Below are 14,079 nucleotides of genomic sequence, written 5' to 3' on the forward strand. Positions count from 1 at the left end.
CAATGGATCAGAAAAGCAATTGGGCTAACTTTGATTCATCAAACCTTCCACCTTAAAATGTCATGACTGAAGTTGATTCCAATTTATTTTTTCATATATTGTCAGTTTTGTTTTTCTGGAAGGGTAACATTATTGATTTCTGTGTTGAAACGAAAAGAAAAGGAAGTTGGATGAAATGGAGCTTTAAACTGCTCATTGACATAATGACGGAATGTTCCAGAGCACTAAAAGCCACTAAGTGAAACTGAAAAGCACATTCATGTCGAACGAGTAAATTGCAGGCTGGCTCAGGTACACATCTATCCTGAGGAGGGAGGGCAGGTCAGAAGATGCAATTGGCAGATTTTATTCCAATCCAGCTGTGTCTCAGAACAGACTCTGCAGAAACTGCTTTCATTAACTTTCCATCTCCAACAACATCAGCCAGCGTTCATATCAGCATTTTATTGATGTATACCATCCACTCTGCTATAGAGCTGACATGTTACAGTGTCAGCTTTGATATGCTCAGCAATTGAAATAACCACCAATTTTATGATATTCACTTGAACACCCTTGTGCCCTTGCTTCACACTGAGGAGATGGGCATTGCTGGTTGGGTTATCATCTATCCCTGTCTTCCCTTGCCAAGTTTATGGTGAGCCATTGTATTAGACTGTAAGAACCGAACAGGCTATTTAAGATCTGACCAGAAGATGTATGCACTTCAATATATAGCTAATTTATTTAATTTATAGTATGTGTGTATGGTTAGCTCAAACCACTGATGTACATACGAAACAGGTGGATCTCACACCGCATTGTTGCCTGTCAGGGACGTTTTCAATGCAGCATTTGCTTCAATTGCTGACTGTCATGTCCAATTAACCCATAACAATTAACCCTTAATGGTCCAGTTTGGAGATATCATTTTTAAGCCCAACACCTCAGCCATTTTCTTGAACCTTTTTACCCCATTCCTTTGACAGTGTTGTTTGGTAGTGAGTTCCAGGATTTTGTTTCAACAACAGTGCAGAAATGCCGATATAGTTCCAACTCAGGTCTGTGTGTGGCTTGGAGGGGAATCTGAAGGTGGAGAATCTGTTGCCTTTGTCTTTTGGAGTGGTACAGGTTGTGGATTTGAAGGGTGCTATCGAGGAAAGCTACTGCAGTGCATCTTGTAGATGGTGTGTGTGGTTGTCACTGTGCACTGTTCGTGGAGGGAGTGATTGTTTAAGTGTGTGCAGTGGGTGCTGATCAAGTGGTCTGCTTTGCCTGACTGTTGTAGGGTTATTTGAATGTTGTTTTTGTGCACTCACCCAGGCATGTTTGAATGGCCAACTTCAAATAATACAACTCCCAATGCCTGTTTGTGCTTTATTCCAGACAAATTAAGGTTGCAATGATGTAAAACCTCAAACTGATGTGTTGACAACCTTCTCCATCCTATAATTTGTCCATTAAATATGTGTGCACATTTCTCTGCAATAACCACTAAAAGAAGCTTGGAATAGACCAGGAGTAATTTTCAGCAGAAACAAGGAAGTTGGCGATGAGCCATACGCCTGACAATTGACTGTAGCAAACCCTAAGAGGTTGTAGACTGGTCTGTGCACACAGTTATAACGAACATTGCACTATTCTGTTGAGGCAGGAAAGAAGCACTGACATTCTGATTTCTCCATGAGCCAAACATGTCTTATTGCTGTAGTACATCATCTGCCTGCAGCTATCCTATGTGCATTTGTAGGGGTCATTTATTTTCTGCCTTTGATACTTTGATGATAATTGCCTGTATTGCACTCTCTTTCCCTTCCATTTACACACTTTCTCCTTCTCTCACTCCCTCTCTTTTGTGTTATCTTTCCCTTTTTTCTCTCGCCTTCTCTCTTATTTCCCTTCTATATCTTTCCCCTTTATGCTCATTCTCCTCCTTTTTCTCTCAATCTCTTCTTGCTCATTTTTTCTTCTCCCCTCTCTGTCCCCTTTCTCTTCACCTCTCTCATACTTCATCTCTCTCTTCCCTCTTATCACCTCCCAACTTCCTCACTCTCCTTTCTCCAGCCTCGTTTCAATCTTATTGGTCTTTGTCTCTTTTCTTCCCTGTCCATTTTGCTCTCTTCTGACCTCTCTGGTCCTCAGCGAATCATTTGTTCGAGCTTGGCTTACTCCAATGTAACTTCCTGCACGTGACCTAAATTTGTTTCAGAGATAGTAGGAACTGCAGATGCTGGAGAATCTGGGATGACAAGGTGTAGAGCTGGATGAACACAGCAGGCCAAGCAGCATCAGTGGAGCAGGAAGGCTGATGTTTCCGGCCTAGGCCCTTCTTCAGTAAAATGAAACGAAACGTCAGCCTTCCTGCTCCACTGATGCTGCTTGGCCTGCTGTGTTCATCCAGCTCTACACCTTGTTATCCCATGACCTAAATTTGATGCTTTTACAAGAGTTCTGCTATGTGATGTTCTGCCAGATGCAAGTTAGCAGAAATTATAAAATTAAGTTACTGCAAAATCTTCTGTGAAGTGGAGGGAAAAAGACTGGGGGAATTAGCAGGGGGTAGTAATTGAAGGATTGCAGCAGCAGGATTCCTTAAAGGATTTCTCGAACATCATTCAAGCTGGCAGAAGTCCTCCATGTTGGCTCAATGGTTAGCACTGCTGTCTCCCAGCGCCAGGAACCTGGGTTCGATTCCACCCTTGGGCGACTGTCTACGTGCAGTTTACATGTTCCCCCCAGAAGGGAGAAAGCTCCAACATCAGTAAGAGCGCTTGAAGCTATTAGGTTGTCTTAAGAGGCCCTCACATTGTCTTTGGAGAATGTCCTTACTTATCAAATGTTTCTGTAAGAGTTGTCTCTTGGTGAAGCGGATCATGTTATCCCGTGACCAGCTCCTGCTCAGGGCCAAGTAAGGGTGGACAAGCAACATCTATATTCCCTAAAAGATTAAAAGGAAACTCTGCATTTAAGAAATACATTGGTTATCAGATTATCAGGCATCCTTAATTAACTGCACCAAAAGACAACAAAAAGAACATTAGAGTGTAGCAATTTTGTCAACAGAACCTGAATATGTCTCAAATGGTCAGTGCTGTTTACAGAAAACCACGACACTCTGATCTGTGCCCAGGGGATAAGTGACCTTCAGTTGGATAATACATCCTCAGACTTTGGCTGACACACAGAGCATGAAAATAGTTGACAATTTGTTTGGAAGTGCAGTGTGCCTTGAGTGCAGAGGAATTTTAACCTTGTGTGCTGAGAGTGTTGAGTTACATGCTGGTCTGTCTAATGAATCACTAGCGTGGAATAATGCAATCTTTGTATGTTCCTGCGGACTGCGCGGTTGTTCTTAAATTCCAATTTCCATCTCCTTCCATAAATGGTTTTAATTAATTATGGACTAGAAGTCTTGAATGTGGCAGCATATTAAAAATTTAATTAACATTGACGAGCAGTTTCAGCCCAGTTCTTTTCAGAGTGAGTTATATCGCCCTCTAACTCTACCCCCACCTTCCAAGCTCGAAGACCTACAGACACGTGTTCAGCCATTGCTGCCAGTCTAATGCCACAGTGTCAGTTCAGTTTTTGTTTCCAAGCGCTGATAATTGCATGTGACGGAGCTGCAAGAGCCACACGTCATTTGATGTTGCTTAGACTGTGTTTTGGAATGCTTCTACATTAGAGCCAAGGGTTGCCATCCTCTACCGATTCCCCCTTCTGCCCTCCCCTCCCGTTAACACCTCCCATCCGATGCCCCAGTGACTGCTAACCTCCCACTGTGTGGCTATCCTGCCTGATTGACTGTATTTTCTTGTCATCGGACGAATATCAAGCTTTCCTGCCCTCTGCCTGATTGTTTTAATGACTGGGATTGCTTCCTGCGGGACTGTCGTCTTGAGTCGTTTACATTTCATTGCAAATGATTTTGGAGATGTATGTGTCTTGGTGTAAAGGGTTGGAGTTCAACATAGAATCTTGCAGTCAGGTGTAGCCATTTCATAGTGTTAAAGATCTCTTCCTTTTGCACAGAATATACTTTCAAACTCATCCCCCCCCGTCCTCACAATTTTGCTCCTATTTATTGTTCACTTGTTTGCTTATTCGAAGACTCAAAGCACAAGTTCATGAGTAGACTTAGGCTTTGAATTGAGGGATCTCTAACAATGGTGGCACCCTGATATAAGTCAAAGAATAGCAATGTTCACAGAAATGAGCTTGGAGGGTGAGTGTCAATAGCCTGTTCAAACAGCAGCAAAGATCTCCTGACAGCATCAGTTGGGTGCATTCTGTGTTCTGAGCCAGCATGTTGTGCATTCAAACCCTACTCCAGAAACTTGAGCATAAAACCCCCGCTGACACTCCAGTGCTACACTCAGGGACTGCCACACCGTCTGAGGTGCCATCTTTCAAACAAGACTTTATGCCGATACGCAACTTGCCCGTTCAGATAGATGTTAAAGATTCCCGTGGTGCCATTTCAAAGCAAGGCAAGCGGAATCTCACAAATATTTGCCCTACGCTAAAAACACATTTTCCAGTTATTAACTGCTTGTAGTTCATGGAACCTTCCTACGCATAAACTGGCTAACACATTTTTACAATAATGGCTGCACTTCACAAGTACCTCATTAGCTGTAAAGTGGAAACTGATGTTCTAATGATATTACTGTGAAACTATTAATTCAGAGACCCAGGTAATGTTCTGGGGATCCAGGTTTAGATCCCATCATGGTCAACGGTGGAACTTGAAAAAGTCTGGACTGAAGAGTCGAATGCTGACCATGAAACTGTTGTTGATTGTTGGAAAAGCCTATCTGGTCCACGAAAACAGTATCCTTTGGATAAGGAAACTGTTGCCCTTACTGGGTCTGTTCTACATGTGACTCCAGGCCCACAGCAATGTGATTGCCTTATAACTGCCCTCTGAGCAAGTGGGATGATCCATAAGTACAGGCTTAGCCAGCGACATCAATACCCCATGAGTGAATCAAAAAAATTCCTGAAGTCATGGAAGGAACTACATATATGTAAGTTGTTTTTTTCAGGTAAGTACTGTACAAATGAATCCCATGTTGTAACCTTGAGAATAGATGGGATAATCCAGCAGACCAGTTGCTCCATATCCCTTAACTTGGTGTGGTTTCTTGTGTAATGTCTACAAGGCATCAGTTAATCACTGCCTTTCTGTGTATAGGCAGCACAGAAACAATGGGTGGGAAGCAGCACTGACAGGAGGGAAACCTTTCAATGTAGTATCGCTTTGAATGTGGAACTCTCCAACACAAACAGTGATCGAGGCAAATAGCATCAAGGGGCAGGATGATTTAATGGGATAAGATGAAGAGGGACAGAAAGAGGGTCAATATGAAGCATAAAAGCTGGCAGCTGCTGGTTGGGCCAAATGGCCTGTTTCAATGCTGTAAATACTGATGTCATATCCTCTTCTAGGTCTGAATATTAACAGGCATTTGATGGTTTGGTGATTTTCAACTTGGATTGGACAGCCTGATAAATTACTTAATTTTTAAAGCGGATTTTAAAAGCAAAATGAAAATCTTTCTTTTCTCTTCAGCTGTATACTTTTTGCATTATTTTCATTTTTGTTACATTTTTATCTTTATTTCAGATATGTCGCTGATGCTACTTGTGCCTTGGGTGTCAATAATTTCACCTATTAATTACAGTTATGACTGGGATATCAAACTGGAGTCATCCACCAAGGGAGCGGGGTGGGGGAGGTATGAAGTGGGAGGGGTTTGGTTCAAACAAACAGTAAGAGAAATGCTATCTTGTTCTGTTTCCGACTCCAGTGTTTCGTGGAATCAGCTTGGTTAGCATCAGAATGAAGCCAGGGAAGATAATCACTTGAGGTATCTCTCAGTTAAGCTTGATCTTCTTCCTTGATAGCTATATCCTGGTAACATTCAGTCAGGACACAAGCTATTGGAGATCTCAGTGATGCCCCTACCCCCGACCTGCCTCACCACCAGATTGCCAACATTGATTGGATGTATTCCTGGAGGCTTCATCACATGACCCCCTGTTTCCATGGCACTGCAGTCAATAAATGCTTATTTTGAATCTTCAACTTTCTGTTAGGGATGAGCAAAGAAAATTCCAATAAAATGGAAAAGATCAGTTTTGTCTTTAATGTTGGCATGGCTTTTTCCCCCCTGGCTTTGCTCTCTGCAGAATCCAGCACTTCTGACAGTACAGCTCTTCCTCAGTACTGTACGGGGACCTTCCCAAAGTGTGAGGGCTATCAACTGAGCCAGAGCTAACACAGGAAAAAAGTGGAGGTCATCAAGCCTACTCCACTTCTCGGTTGGATCATGACCGCACTTACCCTCAAACTCCATTTACACAAAATAATGTCATTCTGACTGAGATCGGCTAATTGAACACTAGGTGGGGGGGGGGGGGGGGGGGTAACCAAAGATCGTTTGTATAAGCTCACCTTGACAGCAAAAGCATCAAAATGTTAATTCCTGATCGCAATCTCATAGACCTGTCAAGAAAGCTGAATGCTGACCTTTAGCTCACGTTTCTACTCCCAGAGGGGCTTGTGTGAAGTTTGTAATTGAAAGGAGCGAGATAATAAAAGCTTTCTCAATACTGAAGGCTGGGATTTTGCCACTGCTTTCTGAAGCCCAGTAGGAGCTGGTCATTTAGATTACCATCACTGAATACCTCAATATCAATATCCTTGGGGTTATCATTGACTCAGTTGAACTTGTCACTAAATACAGTGGCTATAAGAGCAGGTCAGAAGCTCGAAATACTGTGGCACGTAACTCACCTCCTAACTCCCCAAGGCGTGTCCACCATCTATAGGGTGCAGGTCAGGAGTATTGTGGAATACTTCCTGCTTGCCTGGATGGGTACAGCTGCAACGACACCTGGGAAGCTTGATTCTATCCAGGACAAAGCAGCCTCTGGATGGACACCACATTTACAATCATCCATTACCTCCACATTGCCGCTCAGTCGCAGTAGTGTGTACTATCTACAAGATTTACTGCAGAAATTCACCAGAAATCTTCAGACAGCACCTTCCAAACCCATGACCACTTCCATTTAGAAGAACAAGGGCAGCAGATACATGGGAGCACCACCACCTTCAAGTTCCCCTCCAAGCCACCCACTGTCCTGATTTTGAAATATATTGCCATTTTCTCACTGTAACAGGAATTCTCTTTCTAAGGGCATTGTGGTTCTATATGCAGCGCATGGACTGCAGTGATTCAAGAAGGCAGCTCACCATCACCTTCTCAAAGGCAACTGGGGACAGGCAATAAATGCTGGTCCAGCCAGCCTTGCCCACATCCTACAAGTGAATTGAAAAAAAGACAGACATCCCACTAGATTGAAAAATATGGCCCTGTTTTCATTTGTATCTCTTAATGTAAACACATCTCAGCATTGCTTAAATGATCCTTTGCAATCCATGCCTTCCTTTGCAAAAACGTAAATGGAGTCATTAAAGTATGGTGGCGCTCTGGTACATGTCATATTCTGGTAGTTTCCTGAATTAATCACAACAATTGCGCCACCCCATAATATGCGGACACTAACGTCTCTTGACTGCCCCTGCATCTTGATTGTTGCCCGGGGTGGGGGAAAGGATGAAACCAGATATTTTCCAGTGCTTCTTCCACCCCCACCCCCGCTCCACTTTCCAAATCCCCCATTAGTCCTGATTCTTTCACCATGAAATGATGTGGCTGTCAGGTATCCTCAGGCACCTTGAGTGTAGGATAAGCCTAATGTATCAGCCAATGCTTGTCAGTGATGTGTACACACTTGTGACATAAATATGTGTATTTTTAACAAAATGTCAGAGTGCAGGGGAGAATGTCATTTTGTAAGCTGAGATTAAAAACGGCACAGGAACTCTTTGGGTGGCTTGCCCTTAAACCTTTGGCACCTGGGTTAAAATCCATTCCAGAACAGGAGGGTGGCTGCTGTGTTTCTGATGTGTATGGCACGTGCATGTTGTTAAATGAGTATGAGCTGGCCCCCTGATGGGAGTAAGCACGGTTATAACAATCACACTTCTCATGTGTCCCTTTGTTATTCACTGACAGAATGTTCTAGAGGGCCTGGAAATAATAGCAGTTAGTTATTAGCACACCAATTTCAGTGTTTACTGGGACATAACAGTTAAGATCTCTGTGGCGCAATCGGTTAGCGCGTTCGGCTGTTAACCGAAAGGTTGGTGGTTCGAGCCCACCCAGGGACGTTTGCCATAACAGTTAAGAATTCAGTTCCCATTTGACAGAAGACAAATAGATGAGACTACCCATAATTTAACTCTTGGTACAAAATCAATAGTTTTCACAGAGATGATAAATATGGTCTGGGGAAATGTCACAGGACTGTAATAGGGATGCTTAAGGCCTCAAGTATAGGATCCCCATAACTGTAACTTCATTCCCAATTCCAAACCTGGACACGTTTGACAACAAAGAAGTTGGCAAATCTAGAGAATTGTTAAATACCCAGTACAGACACCTTGCAAGCCAAGCTTCCCATATATATGGCATTAAAAATATGTATCAACATGATGTCTTTTACAGAAAGTAAAGTAGACAGCTAGGTTCAGGCTGTCTGTTTTGATGATGTTTCTAGAGACAGCATTCGACTGATCAGTCCATTACTTGGGCGGGTTGCCTAGAAGTGCCCAAAATATAAACTGGTTGAAGAAAGTCTGCAGCAGAAATCTGTTTTTCGACCGGGCTCCCTGACTCTTGATCAGGATGCAGTGACTTTGTAAACAGGGCTGTAAATGAATTCTTGCAGCCGCAGACAAGTTATATTTTTCCACAGAGTGTAGCTTATCCAGCAAACCATTTAGTAAACACACACCCTAACAGAGCTGTACTGTCCCTTTCGACCCTTGAGAAATCCATGGAGCCCCTGAAATGCAATGTAATGGACAGCCTGAAACGTTTCTGCAGATCTCTGAAAATTGATCACCACTTACCAGCTAAAAATTTAACTGTTGTTACAATAGTTTTTAATTGTACGGCAGTAGTGTTTGGCTCCTCATAGAAGCCTGGGTTGGTTGATTGATTCATTGTGTGAGTGTGTGTGTGTCTGTATCTGTGTGTGTGTGCATGTGCCAGTATCTGTGAGTATGTGTGTCTGTATCTGTGTGTGTGTGCATGTGCCAGTATCTGTGAGTATGTGTGTCTGCATCTGTGTGCATGCCTGTATTTGTATGCATGCCTGTATCTGTGTGTAGCTGTGTTTTTTCAGATGAAGAGTCTAGGCCCGAAATGTCAGCTTTGGTGCTCCTAAGATGCTGCTGGGCCTGCTGTGTTCATTCAGCTCCACACTTTGTTGTCTTGGATTCTCCAGCATCCGCAGTTCCCATTATCTCTGTGTATGTAATGTGTGTGTGTGTGTGTGTCTGTATCTGGGTTTGAGCCTGTATCTGTGTGTGCATGTGCCCCTATCTGAGTGTGCCTGTATTTGTGTGTTCATATGTGTAAGTAAGTTTCCCACTGTTATTCCCAGCAGCTTTTTCAGGGGCACACTGTAATGTTGATGATACTGGAATGCCTTTCTGAGACTGGGAGAGACTCATTCAGATCTGTAAAGATCCCATAAATTCTAGATCTCAGATTGTATACTGCAAACTGTTTAAGCATGGCTCCAACTCAGGAGTATTGCCACTGCTTTAAGTGTTTTTTTGGGAGGTTTGGGGTGCATGGATTTCTGGAAATATTTGCAATCTAATTTGGAGACATCATTTGCTTTGAAAGTAGACGGGGTCCTGGATTAGGGACATCTGTCTTACAAATACATGTACTGATGAACATGATCCCATACAAGTGTGTCATTTTAATATCTGACATACAAATGTTTCCCATATTTATGAGCAGCTATTTTACATTGCTGTGCATTGTGCCAGGACCTGTGTACAAATCGACTTGCAAACGAGCCCAGAAGCAGTTTGCAACCAGAGCCCACATGGAGTAGGAAGGTGGAAGTTATGAAAACTGCTCAATGGTCATTTTTATTGTTTCAGCAGAACTGCAACAGGAGAACTGCATTTACATAGCATTATACAGATGGCAATATCCCAAAGCACTTCAAAGCCAGTGAAGGGCTTTTTGAAACATAACCCCCCACTGATTTCGGGTGGCATGGTAGCTCAGTGGTAAGCAGCCACAGCACTAGGGACCTGGATTTGATCCCAGCCTTGGGTGAATATTGCACATTCTCCTCATATTTACATGGATTTCCTCTGGGTGTTCTGGTTTACTGTCACTGTCCAAAGATGTGCAGCTTATGTCGACTGGCCATGCTAAATTGCCCAAAGACGTGCAGGCTAGGTGGTTTAGCCATGGGAAATGCAGGGATGGGGTGGGTCTGGGTGATGCTGTTCAGAGGGTCTGTGTTGTCTTGATTGGCCGAATGACTGACTTCCACTCTGTCGGGTTTTTACGGTTTGCACATAACAACCTCTGAAGGGGGAGAAAAGACAAAGAAGTAATGGCCAGATAATCTATTTTTGTGGTGTTGGGTGAGATAAACATCAGCAGGCCAGGATGTCTGGGAGAGGGTCCTTTGAATAATGTCATTGGATTTTCTTACATCGTTCAGGGTTACAGGAGAGCCTGGCTAGTTACTTTCATTAAAAGATGGCCCCTCCAACAGTGCAGCACTACATCAGTATCAGCTGAGATTACACTGTCAATCTGAAGTGGGATTTGAGTCAACAATCTTTAATTTCAGAGACAGGAATGCTACTTTAACCTCAGCTCTGACATAAATCGGCAACCCCTTAATTTTGAACAGTGACCCCTTATTCTCGGTTCTTCCACAAGAAGAAACATCCTCTCCACATCAATCATGTCAAGCCCCCTCAGGGTCTTGCATGTTTCTATCAAGTTAAAGAATCATACAGCATCGAAACAGGCCCTTCAGCCCACCATGGCTGACCAGCTTTGACCAGCTAACTCCAAATGACCCTTCTGACGAAGGGCCACTGGACCCGAAATGTTAACTCTGATTTCTCCCTACAGCTGCTGCCAGACACGCTGAGCTTTTCCAACAATTTCCGTTTTAGTTTCTGATTTCCAGCATCTGCAGTTCTTTTGGTTCTTCTTTAAGGGGAGGTGTTAGTTAAATGATAATGTTGTTCGGAGCTAATATTAGGGGTTAGTTAGCTCAGTTGGCTGGATGGCTAGTTTGCCAATGCAGAGTGATGCCAACAGCTCAGGTTCAATCCCCACCTTGGCTGAGGTCACATTGAAAGTCTGACCTTCTCAACCTTGCTCCTCAGCTGAGGTGGGGTGACCCTCAGGGTAAACCAGCACCAGTCATCTTTCTCTAATGAGAAACCAGCCTTCAGCTGCTCTGGGGTCTGGTGACTTTACCTAATTCAGACGCCCAGATTCATGCCCAAGGAGTATAGGCTCAAATCATACAATGGTATTTGGTGAAATTTAAATTTGCTCAATGAATAAATTTCATCAGTAAAAATCTGGAATTGAAGTTGTGATGCTATATTGATTGTCATGAAAGCCCTGATTCATGAATGCATTTTAGGGAAGGAAATCTGCCCTTGTTCTCTCGTCTAGTCTGTCTTTATGTGACTCCATACATGCCACAGTGTAGTTGACTCATAACTTGCCTCTGAAATAGTCCACAGCAGGCTACGCAGCATCAGTGAAGCAGGGAAGTTGACGTTTCAAGTCAGGACCCTTCCTCAGAAATGGACATTTATGAGGAAGGGTCCCAATTTGAAGCATCAACTTTCCTGCTCCTCTGACGCTGCCTGGCCTGCTGTGTCCCTCCAGCTTCATACTGTGTTGTCTCTGACTGCAGCATCTGCAATTCTTGCTATCTCTCAAATGGCCTAGCAAGCCATCGAGCCCAAGGAAACTTGGGATGTGCAATACATGCCAGGAACACCCACAATCCATGAACATGGAAAAAAAGTTAAACTCCCACCAGGCCCCCAGTCATTTGTTCTGTGCGACTAAAGTTCCCTTTAGTATTATGAGCGATCTGCAGCTTCACTGAGGGACATCTGTGCACTGTAAGCGCCAGATCAATGTGCCGAAAAGTAGACCTATTCAATATGCTTCACATTGTATTTCAGAACAAATTGTGAAATACCCTGATTTAATAAATGATTGTAAATTGGCAATCTGGCTTTGGACAGAATATCTGATCCAAGCTGAATTTCACTCTGAACACAATTGCCTTGGATAAACTAGTTACAAGCTTTCCGAGGATTTGGCTGCACTATAGTACAATTTGACCCAATGTCAGCAACATTGAATATCTGGCCCACATTAAGCAATTGCTCTGCGAAACTTGTGTTGATGGGGAATGACCCTATTAGAATGTATAAAATTGCACTGTTACTTTTTAAAATTTCACCGCACTGGCTCGCCAGCATTTACTGCCAAGAGGGCAGTTGAAAGTCAGCAATATTGTGTGGGTCTGGAGTCACATGCAGGCCAGAGTAGCAGTTTCTTTTCCCTAAAAGAGATTAGTGAACCAGGTGGTTTCTCCCCAACAGTTTCATGGTCACTATTAGACCCTTAACACCAGATTTTTTTCTCATTCCATTCAAATTCCACCATCTGCAATGCCCAGGTCTCCAAAACATTACCTAGGTCTCTGGATTAACAGTCTAGCGATAATACCAACAGGCCAACACCTCCCACTTGATTTAGAGCACATTTATGGGCCCAATTTTAGACAGTCAAAAAGCGTCCACTTTCATAAAGTTAAAATTGGGTCCCAAACCTGCCTATGGAGGCAGGGTGGTGGGATGTAAAATGACGTTGTTAAAACTTTTAAATATTTAATCAGTGCTTCCATTTGCAATAACAAGCCAATTCAAAGCAATACCAGTTCAAATGCATGTGAAGGAAAATGGTCCGCAGCAGGTTATGACACTTGGTGAATACAACACGATGACATGCACGGTCGTCTGTCGAAGCAGCATCTTCATTCACCAAAAGTTGCTCATCATTTCTTACCCCATGTTACCATTGAAGGGCAAGACAAAAAGATAGACCCTGAGAGCCCTGATAAGAGCTGCAGCAATTAAACCTGCACCTTTGGCACAATTGTACACTGGAGCCATTTAACCACGTGGTCTGGAGTGGTTAGCTTATCATTTGAATTTTGAAGACACCCTCATGAATGATCAAATTAGGAAGAATACCACCTTCAATATTGTTTTGCAATTCAACTGAGCACATGCTCCTTAATTTTGAAAACACAACCAGAAATTGCTGGAAAAGCTCAGCAGGTCTGGCAACATCTGTGGAGAGAAATCCCATTTTGGGTGTAGTTTCCGATCCTCAGATATGCCAGACCTGTTGAGCAGCTCCAGTAATTTCTGCTTTTGTTTCTGACTTGCAACGTCCTCAGTTCTTTCAGGTTTTAATTCATTATCGTTAATTTTGGAGCTGTTTCAATGATTAGCAATGAATTTTCTCTTCCTTTTCCAGAATCGCTGCAGTTCCCACTCTTTCATCTGAAGGTAGCAGGATAATACCTGTTAATACTGCTGAACAGAGAGACATGATGCCATTCCTTTCAGTTAAACTCAGCACAGCAACTGCGAGAATGACAAATTTCAAAGAACCATAACAATTTACATCAATCAAAACAAAACCCAAAGAAATGCTGGATCTAATTCAGATCCAACCCGACTTTGTACATTACTGGAGACAAGATAATCAGCCGACCTCTTAATGTGATTCAATATGCTTCCTAGAAGCAGCATACATCCACATGCAAGGAAACATTTTCTGCAAATGAAAGATTCCTTTATTGAATTATTCAGAGGCTCAAGGAGCCTATTGTTATCTACTGCTGTCTCCATTTCAGCATCTTGACAAGTCAGAGTTGACTTGCCAGTCAATCAGCACTCCTTTTCTTCCTGTGGTATAAATTGCTATGATCATTCAAAAAGTGGTATTCTTGCATTTGTCCTGATGGGTACAAGTTGCATATCTTCAGCATCACAGCTCTGTACTGTTCAGCAGTAATCATGTTTTGTACTTCATTTCTTGATTATTTGCATAACACATGTTCCTTAACACCCACTCCCTTTAT

General features: G+C 42.9%; 1 long non-coding RNA gene and 1 other non-coding gene across 3 annotated transcripts in view; both read left to right on the plus strand.

Annotated features, from left to right (window-relative positions):
• Window positions 1-14,079, plus strand: part of LOC132207541 (uncharacterized) — a 393,348-nt gene that overhangs the window by 60,787 nt on the left and 318,482 nt on the right. The gene's annotated exons all lie outside the window — the stretch shown is intronic.
• trnan-guu (transfer RNA asparagine (anticodon GUU)) lies at window positions 8,151-8,224 on the plus strand. The gene has a single exon. It is a non-coding gene; the product is annotated as a tRNA-Asn (tRNA).

This window comes from Stegostoma tigrinum (genome assembly GCF_030684315.1).
Source record: "Stegostoma tigrinum isolate sSteTig4 chromosome 24 unlocalized genomic scaffold, sSteTig4.hap1 SUPER_24_unloc_2, whole genome shotgun sequence".
Classification (NCBI taxonomy): Eukaryota; Metazoa; Chordata; class Chondrichthyes; order Orectolobiformes; family Stegostomatidae; genus Stegostoma; species Stegostoma tigrinum.